Raw genomic sequence first — 16,543 nt, 5'->3', positions numbered from 1 at the left:
GTCTCTGAGTGCTCACTCAGAGACAACATCTTTCACGTGGAACAGCGGAACGCATTTCACAAACGGATTTTGTTACACGGGCATTTTGTCGTACTACAGGCAAAATATTGCCGTTAAGTGCCTTTGTAACTTGAATTTTTCATTAAATGGGGTCTTCATAAGCCGGGGTTCCACTGTACTGGTGATGGGTCGGTCGCGAACGAAATGGCTCTTAGAGCCGACTCTTTGAAGTGAATGATGTGAGCCGGATCCTTATAGAGATTGACGGACCACGTGACTTTCGCACATTGCTTTGTGGGTACCCGTGGCAACAAAATCAAAACACTGCATCAAGCGTTAGTATTTCCAGCACCGGTAATCATTAATTCTGCGGTTTTAATCCCTACTTGCATTTTATTTGCCCCAAAAACAGTTCTGTACAAAACGACGGAGAACACGGCAGGTCTGTACAAAGACAGACGTGACGCAAAGGCAAAAAAAGAGGATGAGGAAAAAATCAAAGGAGTGAAAAGGTGAGACCCACACGAGCATACAGAGTGGAGTAAGGACATTAGCATGCTGCCCAACTTTCGTCACGCACATATTTATTATTATATGGTCCTAAGTTTGAGTGCATACACTCACAAAATGTTTAGTAACTTCAGATCCCTGCAACAAGCCCAGGTCCAGTTTACTTTGGTGATTTGGACTATTCCATCTCACAGCTGTTGTTACAGGACAACGCGTCTATTTGTTGTTTCAGGTTGTAATATTACACAACATTTTCAGATGTAATAGAAATAAAATCAGTGTTTCGTAATTCATTCAATTTATTGTCTTTATTTATAACTGGCATTATTGTTTCATTCTATTATAGAATCTTACAAGAAAGAGGCAAAATTGTATTTCATTATGCTTTATTAGCTGCTTCGGTGAAAAACAAATCAACAATGAAAAAAACAAAACAAAACAATATACTGGAAAACAGTTATTCATCACTTGATTGCTTCAATACAACACTTGGGCACATATATGCGGGACTTTTCGTGGCTGTTTTGATAGCACTCTCTCTCTTAACCAATCAAATCTCGCTGTGGTAGCAGCTTTAAACTCCATATGACCCAGGTTGATAGAGGGGCCCAGTCTGGATCACATTCTTGCATTTTGTTGGCTGGTTTGCCTACAAAACACAACAAACATTAGCACGCAAAGCCACAGTGAAGAAAGCAGCATAGCAACGAATTCAATTCAAATCAATATAAGACTTATTTGTAACCTAAATCAACAATTATGTTATGATAAATGATAAATTACGTAATAACTACAACAGAAAACTGACCTTTGTGGAAATGCTTGGAGCAGACTAACATGTGAGCTGGAGTGTTCTGGGACGTTATATTTGGTCTGCAATCCAGGCCATCCGTCATGTTCATGTTCAAGCCATGAAACATGGCTTGAACAATTTCTCTTCAACGATGTAATCCGATTACAACTGATCTCTTTACCCGTCGGCTTCCCGTGGCTGTCATGCGACCGGCTATTGCAGTTAATAATACAACAGCTTCTTGCCATTATTTGTGTTTCTTTTTATCGCTGTGTGACTGTTTTCATGTGAAAGCCTGCGTGGGCTAGTACCGCTTGCCACTTGTTCCCAGAATCCTTTGTGGTTTTACCCCGGAATGACATCACATTTTCACTCTCTATTGGGAGCCGTGTTTTTTTGCGCAGAGCAGAGACGGAAGGGGCGCAAACAGAGCCTTGCGTTTGGCAACAGCAGTAGCACGCGAAAAGAGCAGGAGGGAGAGAGACAGAAAGAGAGCTGGGAGCAACAACAAGACACAACATCGTTACATTGGAAAGGTATGTTAAAGAAAATGAGTGACATCAAGAAAAGAAGCAAAATCTGGAATCATTTAAATTTTATTGACACTAAAAGGCAGAGTGTAGAGTCTGCAAGAAAAGACTATCATATAGAGCCGGCTCCACAAACAACCTGCACAGGCACCTGAGAACTGTCCACCCATCAGTGCAATGGAAAGATAAAACACAGTCAGTTGAGTGTGATATTAATATTTCTAAATGCCAATTTTTCCCTTAATTAAAGACCTGGGCTTTCATTTTTTTTCTTTGTGTTTTGCATATTTTAATCAATATTTTATTGTGTTGTGGTTTGCAGTGTCTTGTGTTGTTTCCTTTAAATTTGTTTAAAAGGAAAAATCTGAAAATTTAAATAGTTAAAAGTTGAATTGTACATAGTTGTTTTTTGGATTTTATAATTTTTTTTTACATTTTGTGAATAAATAAAAGACTATTTATATAATAAACATATATAAATAAAAACACTTTTTTTTTACATTAGTAGTTAATTTTGTGCATAATTTTATATTGCTATTGATAATTAATTAATTAATGCAACAAAACAACCTGAAGAACCGCTTGGGATCCGAAGGTCCGGGTCTTTTTTTAGTGAGAGTCGGTTCTCTAAAAAGAGTCGGAATTCCCATAATTAAAGAGCACGAAGAAGAAGTCGGTGTTTGTTTGTCCTAGTGCGCAGGCGTCATGTGAGGGTGCAGTTCCTGCTGCGGCCTTCGGGGGCGGCAGAGCGCGGCACAGCGGCGAAGAAGAAGAAGAATTAGCAGCGGCGCCAAAAGCGAGCTGCTCGGTCCCGCTCATTTCTCCGCTTCCAGCCGCTTTAAAGACCCGCAGCATGAGGCCTAGAGCGGCCCGCGGAGCTCACAGCGCCGGTGCACAGCCGCCAGCTAACAGGTCTGAGTAACGTCTAACGGCGGTTTCACGGAGGAGACGAGGCGATGTGACGTCACTGAGAATTAAGGTTTGTTTCTTTGAATGAATCTTTATTCGAACAAACAGGAGCAGCAGCTACCAAAGTAATTAGATTACCGGAAGTCTGCTCAGAAGTAAAATCAGGCCAAACAAACAGACTGAAGTTTGTTTTCTATTGTTTATTTGCGAGAGTAAAAGAGTGACGTCTTCAGCGTGTAAGGTTGGAGGTTGATCGCGTGAGGTTGTGAGCAAATCTAGTCTCGAGTTCACAACGAAACCAAACACAGTTACATGAGTTCAGAGGAGAGCTGAGGGCGCAGCCTGGGGGGTCCAGAGGTGGAGGGCGGGTCGGTGAGGAGGTTATCCACAGCTTGAACAATAAAGTTGTGCTCTGACGTATTTAAACTGTAAACGTTGTTTCTAAACTGAAGTCATCGTTAGAGTCCTGCTCTCCTTCTTTCTGATCTGAGAAAAGCGCCTTTACTTTTCTTTATATGAAGATCATCAGGTTTAAACAGCTGCGTCTCCACCAATGACTGTAGAAAACATGGACGACGCGACAGCGCTTCCTCCCATTGTGCAAATTTATTTTAAAGAACTTTATTTACAAACAACAATATAACATACAAGGCGCCATCATTAATCCGAATATGTAATATCCTGGGTTGAGCATTTTCTTTGCAAGCTCCTTTGACCAGGAAGTGAAATATACTTTTTTCTTATCGCCATAACCGCCATGGTCTCAAATTCTTTCAGGATATAATTTCTTTTAACCGGATTTGGGCAAATTTCACTTATCAAAATATTCCTGATCACTTTGTTTGTAAACCTGCTGTCACCAAATTCAACTCCAGCTATGCAGAGCTGCCTCAGTCCAGGAGAAATCTTAGAGTGCACAATATCTTCTTTTATCATTGATCTCAAAGGGACTGGGATGGCTTTCATCAGGGATTTATATCTCTTAGCAGTACATCTTACATCAAATTTCTCACAAAACGTCTCATGTTTTAATAAGACCCCATTCTCATCCATAAAATAAGATAAGATAAAACTTTATTAATCCCTCGGGTGGGTTCCTCTGGGGAAATTTGGTTTCCAAAAGCACAGCACCGACAGAAGTTACAGTTACAGAATATTATATATATATATACACACACACACACACACACACACACACACACACACACACACACACACACACACACACACACACACACACACACACACACACACACACATACACACACACACATACGTGTGTGTGTGTATGTATGTGTGTGTGTGTATGTATATATATGTATATAAATACAGAGACATATATAAATAAGATATACGAAGGGGATAAATAGAATAAATAGGAATAAAAATACAAGTGAATTGCACATTTTAAGTATGGAGTCTATTGCACCATTGACTATTTACAAAAGTATTGCACAGTGAAGTGAAGAGGCACTGCAGCTTAGTTGTTCCCCCCTCCTTTGTCCTCCTGTCTCCCCTCCCTCTCCCTTCCAGAGAGGAGTTAAACAGTCTGATGGCGTGTGGGACAAAGGAGTTTTTAAGTCTGTTAGTTCTTGTCTTGGGGAGAAGCAACCTGTCACTGAACAGACTCCTCTGGTTGTTTATGGCCGTGTGCAGAGGATGCCCAGCATTGTTCATAATGTCCAGCAGTTTTTTTTTAGTGTCCTTTTCTCTGCCACTGTCACCAGAGTGTCCAGCTTCGTGCCGACCACAGAGCTAGCCTTCCTGATCAGTTTCTCCAGCCTGGATGAGTCCTTCTTTGCCGTGCTGCTCCCCCAGCACACCACAGCATAGAAAAGGACTCCTGCGACCACTGACTGGTAAAACATCCTCAGGAGCTTCCTGCAGATGTTGAAAGACCTCAGCCTCCTGAGGAAGTACAGTCGGCTTTGGGCTTTTTTATACAGGTGCTCTGTGTTGCATGACCAGTCCAAAATGAGCTACAGCCCAAATCCCTTTAGATCTCCATTCATTCATGTACACAGATTTCCTACACAAACGGATATACCTGTTGTTCCATATAGGGGTACTGTGAGGAGTAAAGTTATGTTTATAGATTAATTTCCAGTAGAGAATGACCTGCTGATGGAAAGCTGAGAGTTTAACAGGTAACGAACTGCAATCAAAGTCACAACGTAACAAAAAGTCTATTCCACCCATTTTGCCAAAAATCACAGTGGGAATAATGTTCCAAAAGGAATTTTTGTTCCTAATGAAAGATCTTAACCATTTAAATTTTAGTACACCATTCATAACATCAAAGTCAATGGCATTAGCCCCACCCACTTCATAATTCTTAATCATATCATTTTTCTTTATATAATGACATTTGTTCCTCCATATGAACCTAAAATTAAGATTATTTATAGATTTAATTAGTTTGGGAGATATGAGCAGAGAAAAGGCTGGAGAGATTAGTCTGGACAGACTGTCCATGTTGGTTAGCAAGATTCTCCCAAACAGACTTATGTCCCTCTGCAGCCACCTGTTTAAAATCGACTTACACTTTTCTGTATTGGCACAGATATTCTTATTTTCTGTTGATGTCTTATCCTTGCAAATTACAATGCCCAGATACTTCACCTCTTTTTTTACCTGTATATTATTTATTGACTGCAGGGGACACTCATGCAGAGCTAGTATCTCACATTTATTAATATTCAGCTGTAGGCCAGAAGCTTTGGAGAAGTGGTTGATCACCTGTAAGGCTAAAGGAATCTGGTCCTCATTTTTTAAAAACAGGGTGGTATCATCTGCCAGCTGACTGATTATTATCTGTTCACCCATCACAGTTAACCCCTCAATGGGACTGTTTTTAATCAAAATAGACAACAGTTTAGCAACCACTCTATTAACCTCAAACCTTGAACATGTACCATGTTCTAGCAAAACAGAGCTGTTAATGTCGTTATATAGCATCTCTATAACACTGATAAATTCCTCTCCAAAACCAAAAGACTGCAGAGTTTTTAATATGAACGTATGTTCAACTGAGTTAAATGCTTTGTAAAAATCCAAGAACAGGATGTATCCTCTCTCTTGGATTATTTCACTGCACTCAAGGAGGTCCAAAACCAGCCTAATGTTGTTATGAATGAGTCTTCCTTTCAAAAAACCTGATTGTGTTTCACTGATAATGTTTGAAATGCCTTTCTTTAGCCTCTCGGCTCCAGCTGCAGACAGGATCTTATAGTCCGTGTATAGTAAGGTGATGGGTCTTAAATTGTCTAAAATTCTTTTATCCTTACCCGATTTAGGGATCAGGGTTATCAACCCTTGTTTCATGCTCGGCATCAGTTCTTTCTTCTCTATCGATTCCTTTAATGCATCAAATAATAAGGTTCTTAGGTCCTTCCAGAAGAATTGATAAAAATTAGTAGTGAGTCCATCTGTCCCTGGGGACTTGTTTAATGCCATTTTCATGATCACCAAATCCAGTTCCTCAATTTTAAGCTCTGAATCACACAGATCTTTGAAAGGCTTGTCAATACATGGGATGAGATTATGAATCTTATTAAAGAAACTATCAGAATCAGCTGCTGAATATTCTGAGGAGTACAATTTCTCTAGGTAAAGATCATCTAATTTAGTTTGTAACTCCATCAGTTTATTCTTCTCTTGCACGTTTAGTTTTTCTGTACTATAGCACTGAGTTATTTCACGAAGTAAATTACTTTCATATTCCCGTTTTCCCTGTTCAGTTCTTAGCAGAATTTTTATAGTGAATTCTCTGATTTTGAATTTAACAAATTCCCATTTCAAATTCAAATTTTATTTGTCACACACACACAACCATACACAGTATGACATGGGGGTGAAATGCTTGTAGCTGTACAATGCCCGACCATTAAATGACAGAAGAAAAGTTTTACAATATTTACAATTTACAGTTTACTACAAAAAATTTACAAATTAACTTAGGAATTTACAGTAAAGAATGTGCAAATAGCAGAAGAGATTATAAATTATAGGAATTATAGGATTATAGGAAATGTGTGGTGGTGCGTGTGGTGATGTGTGTGAGAGTCCAGTCTTATAGTGACGTGTTTGGGAGAGTCCAGTCCTACACCTGGTTCAGGGCCAGAATAGCCTGGGGGAAGAAGCTCCTCCTCATTCTCTCTGTTTTGGCCTTAAGGGAGCGGAAGCGCTTCCCAGACCTCAACAGTGAGAAGAGTCCATTGTTGGGATGGGAGAGGTCCATCATAATCTTCCTAGCTTTGGACTTGCACCGCTTGGTGTAGATGGACAGCAGGTCAGGGAGCTCTGATTGAATGATGCGTTCGGCCGAACGCACCACTCTTTGCAGATCTCGTCTGTCCTGCTTGGTGCTGTTCCCAAACCAGGTGCAGATATTTGCCGTCAGGACGCTCTCGATGGTGCAGGAGTAGAAGTTCTTGAGCACCTTCAGTGGCAGATGGAAGTCTCTAAGTCTTCTGAGGAAGAAGAGACTCTGACGGGCTTTCTTAACCAGGGTGTTGATGTGGCAGGACCATGACAGGTCCTGAGTGATATGGACACCCAGGTATCGGAAACTGTCCACTCTCTCCACTGGCATGCCACTGATGATGAGGGGTTTGTAATTCCTCGCCTGCTTTGTAGTGAAGTCCACGATCAGCTCCTTAGTCTTGCTGATGTTTAGGAGGAGGTTATTCTCCTGGCACCAGGTCTCCAGGTTCCTAATCTCCTCCAGGTAGGCCGTCTCAATGTTGTCGGAGATCAGGCCCACAACAGCAGTGTCGTCAGCAAACTTGACAATGGAGGTGGTGTCGGATGTGGCTACACAGTCATAAGTATACAGTGAGTACAGCAGGGGGCTTAAAACACAGCCCTGAGGCACTCCAGTGCTGAGTGAGATGGAGGGGGAGACTTGTTTTCCCACCCTCACTGATTGGGGTCTGTCTGTGAGGAAGTTGAGGATCCACTGACACAGTGATGAGCTGAGTCCTAGATCCGTCAACTTGGTGAAAAGCTTAGAGGGAATTATTGTGTTGAATGCTGAACTGTAGTCCACGAACAGCATCCTAACATAATTCCCTCTGCCAGTGTCCAGGTGACTCAGGGATGTGTGGAGCAGGTGAGATATGGCATCGTCTGTGGAACGATTAGTCCGGTAAGCAAACTGAAGTGAGTCGATGGTGGCAGGAAGTGAAGAAGTGATGTGATCTCTCATCAGTCTTTCAAAACACTTCATCACAATTGAAGTCAGTGCTACTGGATGGTAGTCATTGTGGCAAGCGGGATGTTGTTTCTTTGGAACAGGGACAATAATGGACTGTTTGAAGCACGTGGGAACCACAGCTTGGGCCAGGGAGTGGTTGAAGATCTCCGTGAACACCGGTGCTAGTTGATCAATGCAGGCTCTAAGGACCTGGCCAGGGATTGCATCTGGTCCTGCTGCCTTCCTGGTGTTCACCCTCCTGAAGGTGTTCGGCATGCTCTGTGATGATGAATGCATTTTCTTCACTGGTGCACTCCGAGCGCGCGCAGCCGTTTATTGTTTTAATTGCTGTGGCGTCGAAGCGAGCGTAAAACGTGTTCAGCTCATCAGCCAGTGAAGTGTCGGCATTCATCATTGAAGAAGCTGGTCGTTTATAGTCCGTTATAGTCCGCAGTCCTTTCCACAGGCTCCTAGAGTCGCACTGTCGTAGCTGTGACTCTAGTTTTTCCCTGTAGCTCCGCTTTGCCTTTCGGACCGCGCTGCGCACGTTGTAGGACGCAGCCTTGTATAGGTCCATATTACCGGAGACAAGCCCTTCATTGTAGGCAGCGGTGCGTGATCTCAGAGCGTCGTGGATGTTTTTATCCACCCACGGCTTCTGGTTGGGAAACGTTTGGATGATAGTTCTTTCTGCTGTGTCGTCCGCTAGTTTCCCGATAAATCCCACAACCGCTTCCGTAAACATGTTGATGTCATCAGAGCTGCGCCGAAACATGTCCCAGTCTGCGTCGTCCAGTGCGTCCTGCAGCGCGGCCACCGATTGGTCCGTCCAGCGGGCGACCTCCCTCCTGATTGGTGGTTGCTGTTTTAGCCTTTGTTTGTAAGCAGGCATGAGGAAGATGGTGGAATGGTCCGATTTTCCAAATGCCGGCAGGGGCTGAGCCTTGTAACAGTTCTTGAACGGGGTGTAGCAGTGGTCTAATGTCCTCGTGCCCCGGGTGGGGCAGTTGATGTGCTGGTGAAGGTTGTGAAATGTCCGTTTGAGATTCACTCTGTTAAAATCTCCCATAACAATGAGTGCGGCATCTTGGTGAAGTGTTTGTTGATGTGTGAGAGCCTCATGTAGCTCACATAAGGCAGTGTTTGAGTCCGCGTGAGGCGGAATGTAAACAGTGCAGGCAATGACCGCAGTGAATTCCCGAGGGAGATAGAAAGGGCGACACTTAACGATCAAAAGCTCCAGATTGGGCGAGCAAGACCGTGTGAGTGGGGAGATGTTTGTGCTGTCGCACCATCTGTTGTTCACCATCAAACATACTCCACCACCTCTTTTCTTCCCTGACTCCATTGTCCTGTCCATGCGGTAAACCGAAAAGAACCCTGTCGGCTGCACGGCGTGGTCTGGTATCGCTGGGTTCAGCCAAGTCTCGGTGAAGCAGAGGAGGTTGCAGTCCCGAATGTGTCTCTGGAACTTGATTTTGGCTCTGAGGTCATCAAGCTTGTTCTCGATGGATTGAACATTGGCTAGCAGGATACTGGGCATGGGTGCGCGGTGTGCGCGAGCCCGTAGCCTGTTCCTGATGCCGGCTCTTTTACCTCGAGGCCGTCGCTTAGGGTCGCGTCCTTTGTTCTCTCTCAGGATCTCCTTTGGCCAGGTTGGGTCCGGAGTTAAACATGGTGAAATGTTCGTGTATTGCAGACCAATAGAAACCAAAGTGTCTCTACTGTAGCGGATTTGTGTGTTTTGCATGATGCCCATGCAAGATTATCGCAGATATAGCAAAAAGTGACGAAAAACTGCAAAAAGTGGAGAAGTTGGGGCAGAGCATCCAGCACGGCAGCCGACCTCACCGGCGCCATTTTAAAGTTTAAAGTTTTAAAGTTTTAAAATTTCTGTATATTACCCACTACTGAGTCATCATTTTTTATATCTGTAATTGTATGTCTAATTTTATCACAATACTCGTCCTTATTTAAAAGGCTGGCATTAAATTTCCAAAATACCCTGCTACTATGTCTCATCCTTGTTGGTGCTTTGGAGATTTTAGATTGTGAAGTACACCTCAAAATGTCATCGCTCACTAACCAATAATCAATTCTTGACCTGCTTCCTCCATTAGGTTTAAACCATGAATAATTCTTAACTCCAGGATTCAAACTTCTCCAAATGTCTGTAAAATCATTATCACTAGAGAAGTTCTCAATAATGTTATTCTGTTGCCTCCTTCCTAAGTGAGGAGGCCATCTGTCCATCCACTCATCTGGTGTCATGTTCCAGTCTCCTCCTACTAGGATGTAATCTGTGGGGTACATAACTTTAAACTCTGAAATAACATTTGTTAGATTTTCCAATAGACTTTTATTTTGACCCTCATTATTATGTCCATAAAGATTTGTAACAATTAGAAATATACCTTCGCTCTTCAAAACTGCAGTTAACCAATGACCCTCACTATCAGCTTTATATGTTTTCCCCTGGGAACTTATTAAAACAAATCGCCACACCTCCAGATCTGTTAGATCCATGACTGAAAAGAATCTTGTCTCCCTACTGATTAGCCCAAAGGGAAACATCAGCATCCACAGAGTGAGTTTCTTGTAAAACTCACTCTGTGGTCAGAGGGCCCGGTGGCGCCAGTGTCCGGCAGCCTCGCCTCTGTCAGTGCGCCCCAGGGTGGCTGTGGCTACAATATAGCTTCATCACCAGTGTGTGAATGTGTGTGTAAATGGGTGGATGACTGGATATGTAAAGCGCTTTGGGGTCCTTAGGGACTAGTAAAGCGCTATATAAATACAGGCCATTTACCATTTTAAAAACAGACAGTGACATTTTTGCCCCTTGCAAAATAAAAAAAAGTGCCTTTCTCTTAACAATTTCCTTCAAACCCCGAACGTTTAATGAACCAAAAGAGATTTTTGAGTGAACCATAACAAGAATATGCTAAGAAAATAACTAATAATAATTGTTTTTAAAAAGAAAATGTATATATATAAATATGAGTTTAAATTGTAACACTTGTCACCAACTCAGTGACTAATAATCTTTAACTTTAAGTAGAACTCTTTTGTCCCATTAATAATATTCCACTGTATACAGTAGAGGTGGGAATCACCATATATCCCACGATACGATATTATCACGATACTTAACACACGATACGATATTATTGCAATTTTTAAAAATATTTTGCGATATTCAGATTCTGTACATAAAGGTAAACTTTATCAATATTCATTTTATCTAATATCAAAGTCTCACACTCAGTCTTTCTCTCATTTCAGTTTTATTGTTGGCAAACTGAACGGTTTGTATTACAGTCTAGTCCAACTTAACTGAATGCAACCATCTGGTACAATTATAGCTATTCTGAACTATGCAATTTATGATAACTATGCAGCCCATTCAGCAACTGAAGAATTTGAAAGTAAATTAAAACAAAATATATATTTACATTAAATAAAAAAGTTTTAAACTTAATTAAAATAAAACATGTCTTAAATTAAAATAAGTAAACTGTCATGTTTATTGCTGCCAAAAAACAAGTTAAACACATTTGGACAGTGAAGGAATGTCAGGATTCTTGCTCAGAAAAAGGATCAACATGCTCTGAAGTCAGAGTTCCAGTCCACAAAAACTTTTTTTGTAACAAAATATCGATTTCTGCTGTCCCTGTATCGATACATTATTAGCAAACAAAATATCACGATACTACACAGTATCGATTTTTCCCCCCACCCCTAGTATACAGTCTTACATAAGGTCTTTCATTCAACGTCACCGATCCTCCTTCGATGTATCCATGAGGACCCCGGAAAAAGGCCCGTTTTCTTTTATCCTGTCTTCCTTCTCTCACCCCAACCGGTCGCAGCAGATGGCCGCCCCTCCCTGAGCCTGGTTCTGCCGGAGGTTTCTTCCTGTTAAAAGGGAGTTTTTCCTTCCCACTGTCGCCAAAGTGCTTGCTCATAGGGGGTCATATGATTGTTGGGTTTTTCTCTGTATCTATGAAGCGCCTTGAGGTGACTTTTGTTGTGATTTGGCGCTATATAAATAAAATTGAATTGAGTTTCCCAGCCCGTCTGGCTTGTTCAGTTTGCGGCCACAGCCGCCTCGTCTCTTTGCAGTCCTCCCGCGGCAGTACCTCAGCGAAGTGGAACCCCAGGTTCTTACAGACAGCCGAATCTTTGGTGCGACGCCAAATCTCCTCTTTCACGTGTCTCAGAGCAAACAGAATGATGATATGTCGGACCTTATTCTCAATCTTCTTCCCAACTCTATGCACCACATCCACAGATTCTTCAAGCTTTGATATCATATCAGGTGCGATCTTGCCAAGAATTCCAATAACCAGCGATCTGACATCTTCATCTTTTTTCTCTTCTAATCCTTTAATCCGGAGGCACCACCTCATTTTGTACCTTTCTTGCTCTTTCACTCTCTCCTTGAGATCGTAGTTATCTTTGGTCAACTGCTCGTTTCGTCTCTCCAACTCTTTAACCTTTTGTTTACATTCTTTCACCTCCTCCGAGTTGAACTGAACCGCTTTGGCTAAGGTGGCTAGCATCGTACTAGCTTGCTTGCATTGCACACTCAGGTCAGCTAGCTGCTCGTCCACTCTTTTTTTTCAAGGTTTAGAATCGCTTTCAATATAGTAGCATTAGAGACTTCGTCACTTTCACTTATCTCTGCTGACTTAGCTTTCTTTTCTGCAGGCTTCTTACAAGGTGTAGATGGAACCGAATCGTTGCCCCGTTCCCTTTTGCTCATCACTGCTACGTCCATTGCTATGTAGTCATGATCCGTTCCTTCTCTGCTGTTTTCCTTTTCATCACATGGCGATGTTGTTTCTTGTTTTTTGAGGTCGAGTTTGAATTTAGCAGGTTTAACTATACTTGGGGCAGTCATTTTACTACTTTCGAGTGGAAACAATAACGAACACAAGGTAAATTCTGGGACAAGTTTAACGAGCTCCTAATTCGTGCGACTGCTCAACTCGCCATCTTGCCATTGTGCAAAAATGAAGCCAAAATATTCTGCTTGTGGAGGCTGCCATCTTGGATCTGCGCAGTAGTGACTTGAGGTGGAGCGACTGTGTCACACTTTAACCCACACACCCGCTGGACGTGACCGCAAACACGCCCCCCTACACTTTTTACGTAGCCCGGCTGCTCCATTTTTTTTGCTGATGGGTTTACCGCGACTGACGACTCGTTAAATTAAGGTAAATACAACCACGTCACTGTTATGAAAAAGACACACAGCTTATCATCTTATAGTTGTACAACATCTAAAATCACTCTGTTGTTAATTCGTTAGTTAGATTAGCCGCTAGCATACGCAATGTGCTGGAGGCTTGTTGCTGGCTAGTTAGCGATGCTACACACCTGTTACTCTAATAGTCTGTGTTATTGAAGGATTCAGCACTTCTTATGGTTTTTTTTTTTTTTTATCCATTTTTAGACAGCGATGAGATCAGCTACACACTCCACAGAGGCCCAGAGTTACTGTTAATATCAAAAATATAATGCTGTCCTTCGAGATTTTAACATAAGACTGAGTGTAATGGATCTAAAACTGTTTAAATCTCTACAGCCTGGTAACATGGAGACTTTAAAAACATCAGCAGAACGTTTCAGTAGTGTAGTCTAATTTGCTCTTTTCATTTAATAATAGAGTCCATATTATATCAACAGCTACATTCACCCTGGAGAGAAACTAGTGAGGGAGACCATCAGGACCAAGCTAGGTTTCTGGGTCCAGAGGTTTGGAGAAACTTCTTCCCTTTCTTTCATCACAGCTGTCCTGTGCCATAAGTTCTGTTGACCCACTGAAAGAGACATCATTTAAGAAACACCAGGAACACTGAAGCTCATGGCATTGATCAAGCAGGACTCATGATCTTCACCAGATGGATAAACCCAGCATTTCATCAACACTGTGATGGAGACCTTTGGTTTGAGTAATGTTATAGATACTTGGATACTCCCCAGAGGCTCCGGAATATGTGTGTGTGTATATGTGTGTATATATATATATATATATATATATATATATATATATATATATATATATATATATATATATATATGTATATGTGTGTATATGTGTATATATATATGTGTGTATATATATTGTGTGGGTAGGTAGGTAGTGCAACGATACACAAAATTCACGGTTCGGTTCGATACTTTGGTGTCACGGTTCGATATTTTTTCGATACAAAAAAAATGTTCATGCCTTTTTAATTTGTCATTTATTAAAATTATAAATATATATTTTAACTCAAAAGTACAGTTTTTAAATTTAACCCTAACCCTTTTGCGTGTTTTTTATTTTGACAGCGAATGCGCACCTGCGGACCACTTATGTGCAGCCCTGGTTATTTAGCTCGTCATATTGCAGCCACAGAAATTCTTTTGTCCATGAAACCATAAAGCTGCACTTTCTTTTTGCCTTATAGTCTGATTTGTCATAACTTCTCCGTTTTGTGGTAAGCTTTTCTTTGGCTGTCACTTCTTCACCCTGACCTGTCTTATTCGGCTCAGCAGAACTAAAATATATATCGTGCTGCTTTTACACATGCACTCACATAAGCTCAGCGATTCTCTGCGCGATCAACCTCTCACATGTTTAAGCTGCGGGAGATTTCACTTGTCATGTTTGCATAGTAAGCTAACGATTAATAAGACGATGTCAGAGGAATTGGTGCACAAATTATCATCACTCACAGATCAGTGCTGTCGCTCTCTATACACAGTTCGCACGATTGCAAAGTGAAAGCAAAAAACAAGCGCAAATTCAAACGCGATTTCAATATGTCACATATTGACAGTGGCTCACCAATGCCAATGACATAATTACCCAGCTACATTTCTGAAAGAATGCAAAAGCATTGACATATATTTTTCCTTCCTACAATAGCCCGACGGGCAGGGCAGATAGATTTTGGTAGCCCGACTGGAAAAATCGCTAGCCCCGGGACGTCGAGCTAGCGATATTGCAAGCCCTGTATCTGATTGAGGAATCACTCATCTTTGGAAAAGAGAGTTTATTACAGAGAAATGTCTCTTTCCAAAATAAAAGCTATACTATCCGCTTCTTCTGGGCTATATTCTCAGCAGCATAAGGAGAATCATGTGCTAACAGCTGTCTAAATGACTCGGCTAAAGTTAGTAGCATGCTTGTTGTTTTTGTCTTTGCACTAGGATGATGTCAGCGTAAATGTGCAGTCATATTCGTTGTGTTCCCACTAGTGCTTTCAGGTTGATCTCGTTGAAATGACCTTAACGCCACAACACGGCAAATCTCCGTTAACGAGCTACCGCCGATCGCCCCGTGCATGGGGCTAGACGGCCAACACGTTAACGAGCTAACTGCGCTAACACACTAGTTCCCACCCATGTAATTGAGCATTGCATGGCACATCCAACATACTGTTTTACTTTAGTCCATGACTCGCTTACCTTCACGGTCATACGTCACATGAAAACCAAAATAATTCCAAACGCCAGATCTGAATGTTGCAAGGAGAGCTTAACTTCTGTCTTGCTAGCTTGCCCTGCGCTCTTCCTTCTGACTATGCTGTCTGTGTTGAGCGCTCAGTGGATCTGCGCTCGACAGTGCAGCCTAGGCGGAGTAGTCGAACGCAGATTCACTGAGCGCTCAACACAGACAGCATCGTCAGAAGGAAAGTTGATAAAATAAATTACAAATGTTGTATTGTTCGATACATATGCGTACCGAACCGAAAGCACTGTATCGAACGGTTCGATATCGATACGAATAATGTATATATGTATATATGTATATATAAAATCTCGATATATCTATCGATCGGACTGGAGAAGTGTAGTCGGATGGTAACAAAGAGAGGGAAGGTAGTCAGAACTGAGGGGATTGAACTACCAGAAGGCAACATTGCAGACATAGAGGACAGTTACAAGTACCTGGGGATCCCGCAGGCGAATGGGAACCATGAAGAGGCCGCTAGAAAAGCTGCAACCACCAAGTACCTGCAGAGGGTCAGGCAAGTCCTGAGGAGTCAGCTGAATGGTAAGAACAAGATCCGGGCCATCAACACGTACGCCCTGCCCGTGATCAGGTACCCTGCTGGGGTAATAGGCTGGCCAAAGGAGGAGATAGAAGCCACTGACATAAAGACAAGAAAGCTCCTTACCATGCATGGAGGGTTTCACCCCAAGTCCAGCACCCTGAGGCTGTACGCTAAGCGGAAGGAAGGGGGCCGGGGACTGGTGAGTGTCAGCACCACAGTCCAGGATGAGACAACGAACATCCAAGAATACATTGGGAAGATGGCCCCAACTGACCGAGTGCTCAGTGAATACCTCAGGCAGCAGAAACCCAAGAAAGAGGAGGGAGACGAGGAACCATCATGGAAGGACAGGCCCCTTCACGGTATGTACCACCTGCAGATAGAGGGGGTGGCTGATATCCAGAAATCCTACCAGTGGCTGGACAAAGCTGGACTGAAAGACAGCACAGAGGCACTAATCATAGCAGCACAAGAACAAGCTCTGAGCACAAGATCCATAGAGGCTGGGATCTATCACACCAGGCAAGACCCCAGGTGCAGGCTGTGTAAAGAT

The 16,543-nt window shown here is 42.3% G+C and overlaps 1 protein-coding gene across 2 annotated transcripts in view; it reads left to right on the top strand.

Moving 5' to 3' along the window:
* The first annotated feature begins 2,387 nt into the window (after positions 1–2,387).
* LOC120716340 overlaps positions 2,388–16,543 on the top strand; it is a 30,564-nt gene continuing 16,408 nt past the window's right edge. The window contains exons 1-2 of one of the 2 annotated variants that reach the window (XM_040003850.1): positions 2,388–2,812; positions 3,462–3,464. The gene's annotated coding sequence lies outside the window, so the exon portion shown is untranslated. The remainder of the gene's footprint in view (positions 2,813–3,461; positions 3,465–16,543) is intronic. The other variant, XM_040003849.1, reaches the window with a different exon arrangement.

This window comes from Simochromis diagramma, unplaced genomic scaffold (assembly GCF_900408965.1).
Source record: "Simochromis diagramma unplaced genomic scaffold, fSimDia1.1 OVJJ01000367.1, whole genome shotgun sequence".
Classification (NCBI taxonomy): domain Eukaryota; kingdom Metazoa; phylum Chordata; class Actinopteri; order Cichliformes; family Cichlidae; genus Simochromis; species Simochromis diagramma.
This window is presented reverse-complemented; position numbering and strand designations above follow the sequence as displayed.